The following is a 13,819-nucleotide window of genomic DNA, read 5'->3' on the forward strand; positions in this document are numbered from 1 at the left end:
CTCCACACTGGTCAGACCACAGAGGAAGCCAGCGGCCACCATCTTGGAGAGCTGACGTCACCATCCCTGCTTTCGACTGATCGCAGCTCATTCAGCCATAGAACAGGTAATTTCAGGCTGCCATTTGCCTGCGGCTCGCAGACAACTTACTCAGGCTCAGTGCTAATTAACCCACGGAAACTGCTTCTTGGAGCCTGCTCCTATCAGAACATACACCGAGCACGGAGCGGCCGAACTCCGGCTCCCGGAACTGCTCTGGCCCAGGGCTAAAGAATCCGCGGAAACTGCTTCTCGGTCCGGGTCCTGCTGAATACTATGGAGGTAAATACCAACCAAGCCTTCATAGGCAGTGGCAACAGGACTGAGACGGGGCTTGTGAGGGCCGGTCAGGACTCACCCGGCAAGGGGAACGAAATGCTGCCATTCGCATGGGATTCCAACATGGCAGAGATCTGATGTCATCAGAAAGCGGCGGAGGAGAGAACTTCATCGATACCAGCGGCAACAGAAACAGTTGGTCTCCTGGTAAAGAAAGTGAGTCACAAACACCCGAGTCTCTCTCACTTTATCATCAAGCCAGAGGGGCAGAGCAGAGCCGCCGCCCGCGCCTGGAACAGGACCAGCGGCCCGCCGGTGTGACCCCAATTGGAGTAGGGGCAGAGCAGAGCCGCCACCCGCGTTCGCAAGGTAGGCAGACCTGCGACCGACCGGCAGGACAGGACCAGTGGTCTGCGGGTGTGGTAGGAGGGGCAGGGCAGAGCCGCTGCCCGCGCCTGCAAGGTAGGCAGGCCTGCGACAGACCGGCGGATCAGGCGCAGCGGCCTGCCAGTGTGGTACACACGTCACCCCAACTGGAGTAGGGGTAGAGCAGAGCCTTCGCCCGCGCCCGGATCAGGTCCAGCGGCCCGCCAGTGTGGTAGTCACGACACCCCAATTGGAGTAGGGGCAGAGCAAAGCCGCCACCCGCGCCTGAAAGGTAGGCAGATCTGCGACCGACCAGCAGAACAGGCCCAGTGGCCTGCCAGCGCGACAGACACGTCACCCCATTTGGAGTAGGGGTAGAGCAGAGCCGCCGCCCGTTCCCGCAAGGTAGGCAGACCTGCGACCGACCAGTGGAACAGGCCCAGCGGCCGGCTGGGGTGGTAGGCACGTCACCCCAATTGGAGTAGGAGCAGAGCAGAGCCTTCACCCGCGCCCGGAACAGGCCCAGCGGTCCGTGGGTGTGGTAGACAAGTCACACCAATTGGAGGAGGGGCAGAGCAGAGCCGCTGCCCGCGCCTGCAAGGTAGGCAGACCTGTGACCGACCGGCAGAACAGGCCCAGGGGTCAGCGGGCGTGTTAGACACGTCACACCAATTGGAGGAGGGGCAGAGCAGAGCCGCCGCCAGCGCCTGCAAGGTAGGCAGACCGCTGCCCGACCCTGCAAGGGAGACTTTTCAACTATACAAGAGCAATATAAATATATAGGGGGAAAAAATTTTCAAAAACACAACAGTTTCACCAAGCAGAAAGAAACGCAAGCAATATGAAAAGACAAGAAAAGAAAGGACCACAAGCAATGCAGGTCAACTCAACTTTAGAAGAGGTAACAGCTGCAGCAGATGGAATGTCAGATAAAGAATGCAGGATATACATGCTTCAGATGATCTGGAGTCTCAAGGAAGACATTAGACAGCAAAATCAGACAATGAAAGATCACTTTGACAATGAATTACACAAACAAATCCAGGCAGCAAAAGATCAACTATACAGGGAGATAGAGGTTATAAAAAACAAACAGAAATCCTAGAAATGCAGGAAGCAATAAACCAACTTAAAAACTCAGTTGAGAATACTACCAGCAGAGTAGAACACTTAGAAGATAGAGCATCAGACAATGAAGACAAAGTATTTCAACTTGAAAAGAACATAGACAGCTCAGCAAGACTGTTAAGAAACCATGAGCAGAACATCCAAGAAATATGGGATAACATCAAGAGACCAAATTTAAGAGTCATTGGGATACAGGAAGGGACAGAGTTTCAAACCAAAGGAATGAGCAATCTATTCAATGAAATAATACGAGAAAACTTCCCAGACTTGAAGAATGAGACAGAATCCCAAATCCTAGAAGCCTACAGGACGCCGAATGTGCAAAATCATAAGAGACCCACACCTAGACACATTATAATGAAGATGCCCAACATACAGAATAAGGAGAGAATTTTAAAAGCTACAAGAGAAAGGAAGCAGATCACATTTAGGGGTAAGCCAATCAGGATAACAGCTGATCTTTCAACACAGACTCTGAAAGCTAGAAGATCCTGGAATAACATATTTCAAACACTGAAAGAAAATGGGTTCCAACCAAGAATTGTGTATCCAGCGAAATTAAGATTCAGGATGGAAGATGAAATTAAAACCTTCCACGATAAACAAAAGTTTAAAGAATTCGCAGCTAGAAAACCATCTCTTCAAAACATCCTCGCCAAAGCATTACAGGAAGAGGAAATGGAAAATAACAATGAAAACCAACAGTGGGAGGTAGGACAGTAAAGGGGGGGGGGGGAATAATCAAAGAGGAAAACAAACCATGTTTAGTAACAGAAATAAACAAATATGGCTGGAAGAACAACCCATATCTCAATAATAACCCTAAATGTTAATGGCTTAAACTCACCAATCAAGAGACACAGGCTAGTAGAATGGATCACAAAACAAAACCCAACAATATGCTGCCTACAGGAGACGCATTTGATAGGAAAAGACATACATAGGCTGAAGGTGAAAGGTTGGGAAAAATCATATCACTCATATGGACTTCGGAAACAAGCAGGAGTGTCCATACTCATATCAAATAAAATAGATTTCAAGCCAAAGTTAATCAAAAGGGATAAAGAGGGACACTACATACTGCTTAAGGGAACCATACACCAACAAGACATAACAATCATAAATATATATGCCCCAAACAATGGTGCAGCTATGTTCATCAAACAAACTCTTCTCAAGTTCAAGAGTCTAATAGACCACCATACAATAATCATGGGAGACTTCAACACACCTCTCTCACCAATGGACAGATCTTCCAAACAAAAGTTGAATAAGGAAACTATAGAACTCAATAACACAATTAATAACCTAGACTTAATTGACATATATAGAATATACCACCCAACATCAAGCAGTTACACTTTTTTCTCAGCAGCACATGGATCCTTCTCAAAAATAGATCATATATTATGTCACAGGGCAACTCTTAGACAATATAAAGGAGTAGAGATAATGCCATGCATCTTATCTGATCATAATGGAATGAAACTGAAAATCAACGATAAAAGAAGGAAGGAAAAATCATGCATCACTTGGAGAATGATCAATAGGTTACTGAATGATCAATGGGTTATAGAAGACATCAAGGAGGAAATTAAAAAATTCTTAGAGATAAATGAAAACACAGACACAACATATCGGAATCTATGGGACACATTGAAAGCAGTTCTAAGAGGAAAATTCATTGCTTGGAGTTCATTCCTTAAAAAAGGAAAAACCAACAAATAAATGATCTCATACTTCATCTCAAAATCCTAGAAAAAGAAGAGCAAAACAACAGCAAAAGAAGTAGAAGGCAAGAAATAATGAAAATCAGAGCTGAAATTAATGAAATCGAAACAAAAGAAACAATTGAAAAAATTGACAAAACTAAAAGTTGGTTCTCTGAAAAAATAAACAAAATCGACAGACCCTTAGCCATGCTAGCGAAGAGAAGAAGAGAGAGAACTCAAATTACTAGCATACGGGATGAAAAAGGCAATATCACAACAGACACTTCAGAAATACAGAAGATAATCAAAAATTATTTTGAATACTTATACTCCAATAAATTAGAAGTTAGTGAAGGCATCAATAAATTTCTTAAGTCATATGATCTGCCCAGATTCAGTCAGGAGGATATAGACAACCTAAACAGACGAATATCAATTGAGGAAATAGAAGAAACCATCAAAAGACTACCAACTAAGAAAAGCCCAGGACCGGATGGGTATACAGCAGAGTTTTACAAAACCTTTAAAGAGGAACTAATACCAATACTTTTCAAGCTACTTCAGGAAATAGAAAATGAGGGAGAACTTCCAAATTCATTCTACGAGGCCAACATCACCCTGATACCTAAACCAGACAAAGACACTTCAAAGAAAGAAAACTACAGACCAATATCTCTAATGAACCTAGATGCAAAAATTCTCAATAAAATTCTGGTGAATCGGATACAAAAACATATCAAAAAAATTGTGCACCATGATCAAGTAGGATTCATCCCTGGGATGCAAGGCTGGTTCAATATATGGAAATCAATTATTCACCACATCAATAGACTTAACAATAAGAACCATATGATCATCTCGATAGATGCGGAAAAAGCATTCGACAAAGTACAGCATCCTTTATGTTCAAAACTCTAGAAAAACTAGGGATAACAGGAACATACCTCAATATTGTAAAAGCAATCTATGCTAAGCCTCAGGCTAGCATCATTCTGAATGGAGAAAAATTGAAGGCATTCTCTCTAAAATCTGGAACAAGACAGGGATGCCCTCTCTCACCACTTCTGTTCAACATAGTTCTCGAAACACTGGCCAGAGCAATTAGACAGACGAAAGAAATTAAAGGCATCAAAATAGGATAAGAAGAACTTAAATTATCACTATTTGCAGTTGACATGATATATACCTAGCAGACCCAAAAGGGTCTACAAAGTAACTATTAGAGCTAATAAATGAATTCAGCAAAGTGGCAGGATATAAAATCAACACGCATAAATCAAAGGCATTCCTGTATATCAGCGACAAATCCTCTGAAATGGAAATGAGGACAACCACTCCATTCACAATATCCTCAAAAAAATTAAAATACTTGGGAATCAACCTAACAAAAGAGGTGAAAGACTTATACAATGAAAACTACAGAACCCTAAAGAGAGAAATAGAAGAAGATCTTAGAAGATGGAAAAATATACCCTGTTCATGGATAGGCAGAACTAACATCATCAAAATGGCGATATTACCAAAAGTTCTCTATAGGTTTAATGCAATGCCAATCAAAATACCAACGGCATTTCTTGTAGAAATAGATAAAGCAATCATGAAATTCATATGGAAAAATAAAAGACCCAAAATAGCAAAAACAATGCTAAGCAGGAAGTGTGAATCAGGCGGTATAGCGATACCAGACTTCAAACTATACTACAGAGCAATAGTAACAAAAACAGCATGGTACTGGTACCAAAACAGGCGGGTGGACCAATGGTACAGAATAGAGGACACAGAAACCAATCCACAAAACTACAACTATCTTATATTTGATAAAGGGGCTAAAAGCATGCAGTGGAGGAAGGATAGCATCTTCAACAAATGGTGCTGGGAAAACTGGAAATCCATATGCAACAAAATGAAACTGAATCCCTTTCTCTCGCCATGCACAAAAGTTAATTCAAAATGGATCAAGGAGCTTGATATCAAATCAGAGACACGCCGTCTGATAGAAGAAAAAGTTGGCTACGATCTACAGTCGGTGGGGTCGGGCTCCAAATTCCTCAATAAGACACCCATAGCACAAAAGTTAATAACTAGAATCAACAAATGGGACTTACTTAAACTAAAAAGTTTTTTCTCAGCAAAAGAAACAATAAGAGAGGTAAATAGGGAGCCTACATCCTGGGAACAAATCTTTAGTCCTCACACTTCAGATAGAGCTCTAATATCCAGAGTATACAAAGAACTCAAAAAATTAGACAATAAGAGAACAAACAACCCAATCAACAAATGGGCCAAGGACCTGAACAGACACTTCTCAGAGGAGGACATACAATCAATCAACAAGTACATGAAAAAATGCTCACCATCTCTAGCAGTCAGAGAAATGCAAATCAAAACCACCCCAAGATACCATCTCACTCCAGTAAGATTGGCAGCCATTAGGAAGTCAAACAGCAACAAGTGCTGGTGAGGATGTGGGGAAAAGGGTACACTTGTACATTGCTGGTGGGACTGCAAATTGGTGCAGCCAATTTGGAAAGCAGTATGGAGATTTCTTGGAAAGCTGGGAATGGAGCCACCATTTGACCCAGCTATTCCCCTTCTCGGTCTATTCCCTAAAGACCTAAAAAGAGCATGCTACAGGGACACTGCTACATCGATGTTCATAGCAGCACAATTCACAATAGCAAGACTGTGGAACCAACCTATATGCCCTTCAATAGATGAATGGATAAAAAAAATGTGGCATTTATACACAATGGAGTATTACTCTGCATTAAAAAATGACAAAATCATAGAATTTGCAGGGAAATGGATGGCATTAGAGCAGATTATGCTAAGTGAAGCTAGCCAATCCCTAAAAACAAATGCCAAATGTCTTCTTTGATATAAGGAGAGTAACTGGGAACAGAGTAGGGACGAAGAGCATGAAAAGAAGATTAACATTAAACAGGGATGAGAGGTGGGAGGGAAAGGGAGAGAGAAGGGAAATTGCATGGAAATGGAAGGAGACCCTCAGGGTTATACAAAATTACATACAAGAGGAAGTGAGGGGAAAGGGAAAAATAATACAAGGGGGAGAAATGAATGACAGTAGAGGGGGTAGAGAGAGAAGAGGGGAGGGGAGGGGAGGGGAGGGGAGGGGGATAGTAGAGGATAGGAAAGGCAGCAGAATACAACAGACACTAGTATGGCAACATGTAAATCAATGGATGTGTAACTGATATGATTCTGCAATCTGTATACGGGGTAAAAATGGGAGTTCATAACCCACTTGAATCAAAGTGTGAAATATGATATGTCAAGAACTATGTAATGTTTTGAACAACCAACAATAAAAAATTAAAAAAAAAAAAGAAATGCTTTTGCAGCATCTTACAGGCTTTGGAATGCTGTATTTCCATTTTTAAATGTTTCAAGATATTTTAAAATTCTACTTTTGATTTATATTTTGGTCCATATGATTTTAGGACTGTGTTGTCTGATTTTCATATGTTTGTGTGTTTTCCTATTTTCTTCTTGTTATTGTTTTCTAGGTTCATTCTGTTGTGATTGGAAAGACACTTGCTGTTATTTCACACTTCTTGAATTTGTTAGGACTGTTTTGTGGCTTAACATATGGTCTATCTTTGAGAATATTTCACATGCGATTGAGAGGAATTTTTGTGTATAATGCTGTTATTGGAATATTCTGTGTATGTCTGTTAGATACATGTGGTCTATAATGTTGTTCTATTTCACTGTTTCCTTATTGAATTTTTTTCCAGATGATCTGTCCATTGTTAAAAATGGGGTATTGAAGTCCCCTACTATTATTGTATTGCATTCTGTTATTTCAGTTCCATTAATATTTAGGTTCTCTGATGTATACACATATATTTGCAATCATATCTTTTTTGTTAAAATGACCATTTTATCATTGTGTAATGATTTTCTTTGTCTCTTGTGTCATGTTTTGACATAAACTCTATTTTGTTTGCTCAAAGTATATCCAAAATGCTATTTTATTATAATTGACCCATCTGCCTCATTTTCAACCTGTGGGTGTGCTAAAGTCAGTTTTGTGTATGGATCATATACTTGGATCTAGTTTTTCTAATCCATTCAGCTACTCTATGTCTTTTGATTGGAGCATTTGAATTGTCCGTGTTGAAAGTAATTATTATAAGAAAAGACTTACTAATTTCATTTTGTTAGTTATTTTCTGTACTTCATAGTACTTTTGTTATTTTTTTTTCACTTGATATCTTCCTTTGTGACTTGATTTTTCTTGTAGTAGCATACTTTAATTCCTATCTCTTTATTTTTTTCTTTGTGCTTACCATGAGACTTATGTGAAATGTACTCCATTTATAATGAATTATTTTTAGCTAATAACAACTTAACTTTAACCACATACAAGCCCCATAAATTTTATTTTCTCTTTCCCCCACCATTTATGTTGTCAAAGTTACATAGTTATTTTTTTCATATTTTTATATTCAAATCCAAAATTATAGCTGTAGTTATTTTCTAGTAATTTAATTTTATATTAGAGTTAAATTTATGTACTACTTTTAGAGTATAAGAGTATTCTGGATTTAACTATATTATTTTGCTTTTAGAATTTTCATTGAACATAATAATCATAACATATTTATGGCATATAGTGAGATAATTTAATATATGTATATAATGTATAATGTTCGAATCAGGGTAGTTGCATTTCTATATCCTTAAATATTTATCATCTCTTTTTGTTTAAGAAAACTTAAAACTATAATGTTAGCTTCCAAATGAGTTTTATACTTTCATATATTTTTCACATTTTTAGCTAGCATCCTTTCATTTCAACTTGAAGAACTCTCTTTAACATTTCTCATAAGGCAGGTGTAGAGATGATAAACCCTCTGAGTTTTCTTTTTCTTACTTTCCTTTATAAAGTCCTTATATCTTCTTCATTTCTGAAGAATAGTCTTTCTGGGTATAATATTTATGGTTGGCTGATTTTTAATGTCAGCACTTTGAATGTATCTCTCTCATAGCCTGCTATAATACTGAGAATGATACTAAGAAATCATGAATAGTCTTGTATGTAGCAATTTGCCTTCCTATTTCTGTACCTAAGTTCTAAGCTTGCATTTGACTTTAGAGAATTTAATTATAATGTGTCCTAAGGAAGATTTCTTTATATTTAAAGTATTTGTGGTTCATTCGGCTTTATGGATCTAGATGTTTATTTCACTCTCCAAGTTGGGAAGTTTTCTATCATTGTTCCTTTAAATAAGTTTTGTGTCCCTTTCTTTTTGTCTTCTCATTCCGGGTCTTCCACAATGGGTACATTGGTTTGCTTGATAATGTCCCTTAATTCCTGTAGGCTTTATTCACTCTTTTATTATTTTTGCTTTTTGTTCCTTTTCCTGGATTTGGATCTAGGAATGTTCCCTAAAGAGCTCATGTGTTAGTCAATGTAGTGATATTCAGAAATAAAAAGATTGAATTATGAGAGCTATCACCTCATCAGTAGATTAATTCATTTGATGGATTAATAATTTGATTGGAACTTTAGACAAATGGGTCATGTCATTGCTAGAGGAAGTAGGTCACTCGGTTGTAGTCTTCAACTATATCTGTTCCTAGTCCTCCTCTCTCTCTCTGCTGCCCTCCCCCAATGGCTGCCATGAGCTTAGTAACTTTTCTCCACTATATCTTTTTACTTTGATATTCTGCCTTTCTTTGGGCCCAGAGCAATGAAGTTTGATAGCCATATATCAAAGCTCTGAAATCATGAGCCCAAAATAAACTTTCCTCCTCTGAATTCTTCTTGTCAGGTATTTTTCACAGTAATGAAAACCTAATAACACATCGGGTAATCTTAAATGAACTGTCTTTGAGCTCACTGATTTCTTCTTTTGCTTGACTGGATATGCAGTTGAAGCTCTTTATGGAACTCTTCAGTGCAGCCATCTAAAGTTTGAGGATTTCTGCTTGGTTCTTTTATTGTTTCTATTTCTTTGTTATACTTCTCATTTTTGCATTTATTGCTTTCCTGATTGCATTTATTTGTTTATCTATGTTCTTTTGAATCTTTTTGAGTTTCTTTAAGATGATTATTTTGACATTTTTGTTTGGTAGTTTATAAATCTCCATTTCTTTATGATTAGTCATCGATGCTTTATTTTGTTTGTTTGTTGATGTCATGTTTCCCTGTTTATTCATTTCCCTGCTTATTCATACATTGGTGTTTGCACATTTGGAGAAGTGGTCATCTATTCCAGTCTTTATATTATGACTTAAATAAGAAATACCTTTTAGAAGTCAACAAGTTCAGATTGTGGTTGGAACATCTGGTGAAGTCCATGGATAGACTTGATGTTTGTATCTTTTGTAGTTTGATCTAGAGATAGTGTCCATTGAGTTAGGTGTGAATCCTGGGTCTATGAAGACTAGCCTGGATTCTGAGGTTGCAGGAGGTTGTCTCTATGAATGGCAGTTCTGGGTCCTGGGCTGCAGTTCCTGACCTTGTCTCTTGGGCTGTACTTGGGTTGGGCATGGAAAATGCACCTGCTGAAGATGGCCTAGAATCTGGAACTGTTGTGCTAGATTGTCACTGGATAGTTTCAAACCTAGAAATTTAGGGGTTTTGAGGTGAGCCTAAAGCCTGGGGTTGTGGAATTGGCCTAGAGGCTGAGTCCATGTGTACTGACCTGGAGTCTGAGGTTGTGGGGACCACACAAGCACAAAGGCTGACTGGAGGACTAGCGATACAGGAGCAGACCTGGTACTGGGAAAGTCCTGAAGATTTGGGCCATGGGGTTCAGTCTGGACTGGGATCTTCAGGGATTGGCCTGGTAAGATTTTGTACTATGTTCAGGTTTTGTGATCTTTCAAATGGTTTCCTTAGCTTTTTAAAAGATATTTTTCCTGCACGGATAGTTGCTCCAATAGATGTTTCTGCCAGGAAAAAAATGGCTAAAAATCCCTGTTCCATCATTTTGTTCTACCTCTCAGCTTTATCTTCTAACTCTTAAATCATTTTTTAAAAAATTTCTGCTATTGTAATTTAAGAATTTAGTACATTTTGGTATCCTAAATGTTACTTTCATTTAATCTCTTCTTATATTTTTGATGTCAGAATTTTCTATTTGATATGAATTATAGTTCTTTGAAGTTTTATTTTCTTACCTGATTTGTCTCTTTTCTTCAAAGTTCTTTGCTTCCGTTTCATTTCGATGAGACATCTGGAGCCTAACCCCAAGACTTTTGTGGGATTGGCTTGGCTATAAGAAATCTCTATGGCACTGAATTCTCCCCCTTCCAAATGCTTCTTTCTTTTTTTAAAAATTAAATTTATTCTTTTTAATTCTAGCTTGTTATATTTGACAGCAGAATGTATTACAGTTCAAATTACACATATAGAGCACATTTTTTCATATCTCTGGTTGTATACAAAGTATACTCACACCATTCATGTCTTCATATATGTACTTAGAGTAATGATGTTTATCTCATTCCACCATCTTTTTCTTACACCCCTTGTCCCCTCTCTCTCCTCCCTCCCCTTTGCTCTATCTAGAGTTCGTCTAATCTTCCCATGCTTCCCCTCCCAACCCCACAATAAGTAAGCCTCCTTATATCAGAGAAAACATTTGGCATTTGTTTTTTTTGGGATTGGCTAACTTAGCACTCTATTCTCCAACTCCATCCATTTTCCTGCAAATGTCATGATTTTATTCTCGTTTATTACTGAGTAGTATTCCATTGTATATATATATGCCACATTTTCTTTATTCATTCATCTACCGATGGGCATCTAGATTGGTTCTACAGTTTAGCTATTGTGAATTGTGCTGCTATAAACGTTGATGTGGCTGTGTTCCTGTAGTATGCTGTTTTTAAGTCCTTTGGGTATAGACAGAGGAGAGGGATAGCTGGGTCAAATGGTGGTTCCATTCCAAGTTTTCCAAGGAATCTCTATACTGCTTTCCATATTGACTGCACCATTTTGCAGTCCATTAACAATGTATGAGTGTGCTTTTTCCCCCACATCCTTGCCAACATTTATTGTTATTTGTATTCTTAATAGCTGCCATTCTGACTGGAGTGAGATGAAATCTTAGAGTAGTTTTGAATTGCATTTCTCTAATAGCTAGAGATGTTGAACATCGAAATGCTTCTTTCTTTTCCCTTCTATAAGAATTGTTACCAGGGGTAACAATGTGCACACTACATTGCATCTCATAGGCTATTTGTTTATAAATCCAGCCTGTGAAAATTAGTTTTGAGAGAGAAAGATTTGGCTTAAGAGGGAGAACATGTTATATCTTTCATGTCTGGTCTGGACCCTTGTCATGAGCCATCCATGGGCTGTATGTGTGAGCTATGTGCATTGGAGCTATAACAGGTCTGGTATTGTGTGTTGATTGGGCTGTGCAATGTAAGTGTGCCTTTCCTCTGTTCTGCCTGTGATCCCACACAGCACCTGAGATGGTTGTGATTTGCCAAGATGTCAATCAAACAAGACATCACAACACAAGACTCCAACTTTGAAACATTATCCCCTGCCTTATTTGGTGAAGAACATTCCATTGGATCTCCTTTGTGGGTCCCCCTCCCCTATAAAAATAAAGAGATTTCTGGTACATGCTCTCTTTTCAGCGCTGTCCAGGGTGGATGCTGACCCTAAGGTTGCAGAGCCATCCTATCCTCGACATGAAATTTACTTCTGTGTTGTGTGATTTCTTGCCATTTTCTTCACTTAATGTTGCAGCCACCTCTTTTGAACCCAGCTCATCTTGTCAGTGTGGGAAGTTGTTGAGAGACCCTTATAGTGAATTTGAGCCCTTTAATACAGTGATATAAGTGGCATAAATTAACATTTTCATGATGTACCTACTGAGACAGTGAGCACGAACCAATTGCTTATGGAATGACTCAAACAGATTGTAGGTATAAAAAAAGATGTTTCCTGATTATACCTAGTATTGGACTTAATATATTTGTTAAATAATATAGTATCTAATAAACCATTTTTTAATATTTCAAAAATATTTTATGTGAGTTAACATAAAATATCTTCTTGATTACAAATATTATTCTTTTAAGTTGATATTAGGTCTTATTTAATTTTTATTTCACCTGAGACCTCAGTGGTTCAATTGTAAATCTCAAAAACAGGTTGGCTGAATGAAAGAATGAGACTTACACATATGGACAAAAACAAAAATGAAGGAAAACATATTCTGATTTGATTAAGGATGTTTAAAAACATAAAACAGAGGAACAGTCAGGAAAACAAGAGAGTATTCATGTATTACAGTTAATCTTGGGTTAAAATAGGAACTGCCATTTATCTATTACTTTCCAGAAAATGTAAGAGGGGAGCACATGGAAGAATTTGCATTATCAACCTTAACTTTTCCTATTCAGCTTCATAAGGAAATGGTAAAAAGCAGCATAAACCAGAGATTGGCCCTAAGGGACTTTGAAAGACTAAAAAAGACTAGTATGTAAGAAACTAGTATGTAAGAAACTGCATGGTACTGGCTTAGGCACAGTAAAGAAGGAAAGATCCTTGTGTGAGTTGTAGGTTGTGTGTTTGCTTTTTAATAGTTTGATTAGTTAAGTAATAAAAATTTTACTTAAGAATATTTACAAATAGGTTGCTTTTGTTATAAGAGAGTTATAAATGAAATCATTACAAATATTTTTTAAAGTACATGTAAAATTCTCTTTGGAAAGTTTTTGAAAGTTGTTTATCCATCAGTCCAAGGTTTACAGGTAAAGTTATGAGGTAAAGTTTTGATGATACTAATAAAAGGTAAACTTTTGAAGAAAGATACAACCTCTTCTAAATGTGGCTCATGAAGTATAGAAGATCAAATGAAGTTATGAATATAACTATTAAATATATACACATAACATATTTTAAGTGCGATCCTTTTAAAATTTAATATATTTTAATATTTATTCTAATTTAATATATTTTAAAATTTATTCTAATTAGTTACACATTACAGTAGATTGCATTTTGATACAGCATACATAAATTGAGTATAAATTCTCATTCATGTGGCTGTACATTATGTGGAGTTACACAGGTTGTAATAATGTTCCATTCATTCTACTACCTTCCAACCCACATACCCCCTCCTCTCCCCTCTCTCTAGTCCAAAATACCTCTACTCCCCCCGCCACCTTATTATGAATTAGCATCCTCATATCAGAGAAAACATCTGGTCTTTGGATTAGGGGGATTTTCTTATTTTGCTTAGCATAATAGTCTCTAGGTGCATCCATTTATTGGCAAATGCCATAATTTCATT

The 13,819-nt window shown here is 38.0% G+C and overlaps 1 protein-coding gene across 1 annotated transcript in view; it reads right to left on the bottom strand.

Annotated features, from left to right (window-relative positions):
- The window catches only part of St3gal6 (ST3 beta-galactoside alpha-2,3-sialyltransferase 6), a 330,280-nt gene extending 327,608 nt beyond the window's left edge, over positions 1-2,672 (bottom strand). Inside the window, exon 1 of the mRNA XM_071615420.1 lies at positions 2,660-2,672. The gene's annotated coding sequence lies outside the window, so the exon portion shown is untranslated. The remainder of the gene's footprint in view (positions 1-2,659) is intronic.
- Between the last annotated feature and the right edge of the window lie 11,147 nt (positions 2,673-13,819).

The sequence above is a fragment of the Marmota flaviventris genome, chromosome 8, assembly GCF_047511675.1.
Source record: "Marmota flaviventris isolate mMarFla1 chromosome 8, mMarFla1.hap1, whole genome shotgun sequence".
Lineage (NCBI taxonomy): Eukaryota > Metazoa > Chordata > Mammalia > Rodentia > Sciuridae > Marmota > Marmota flaviventris.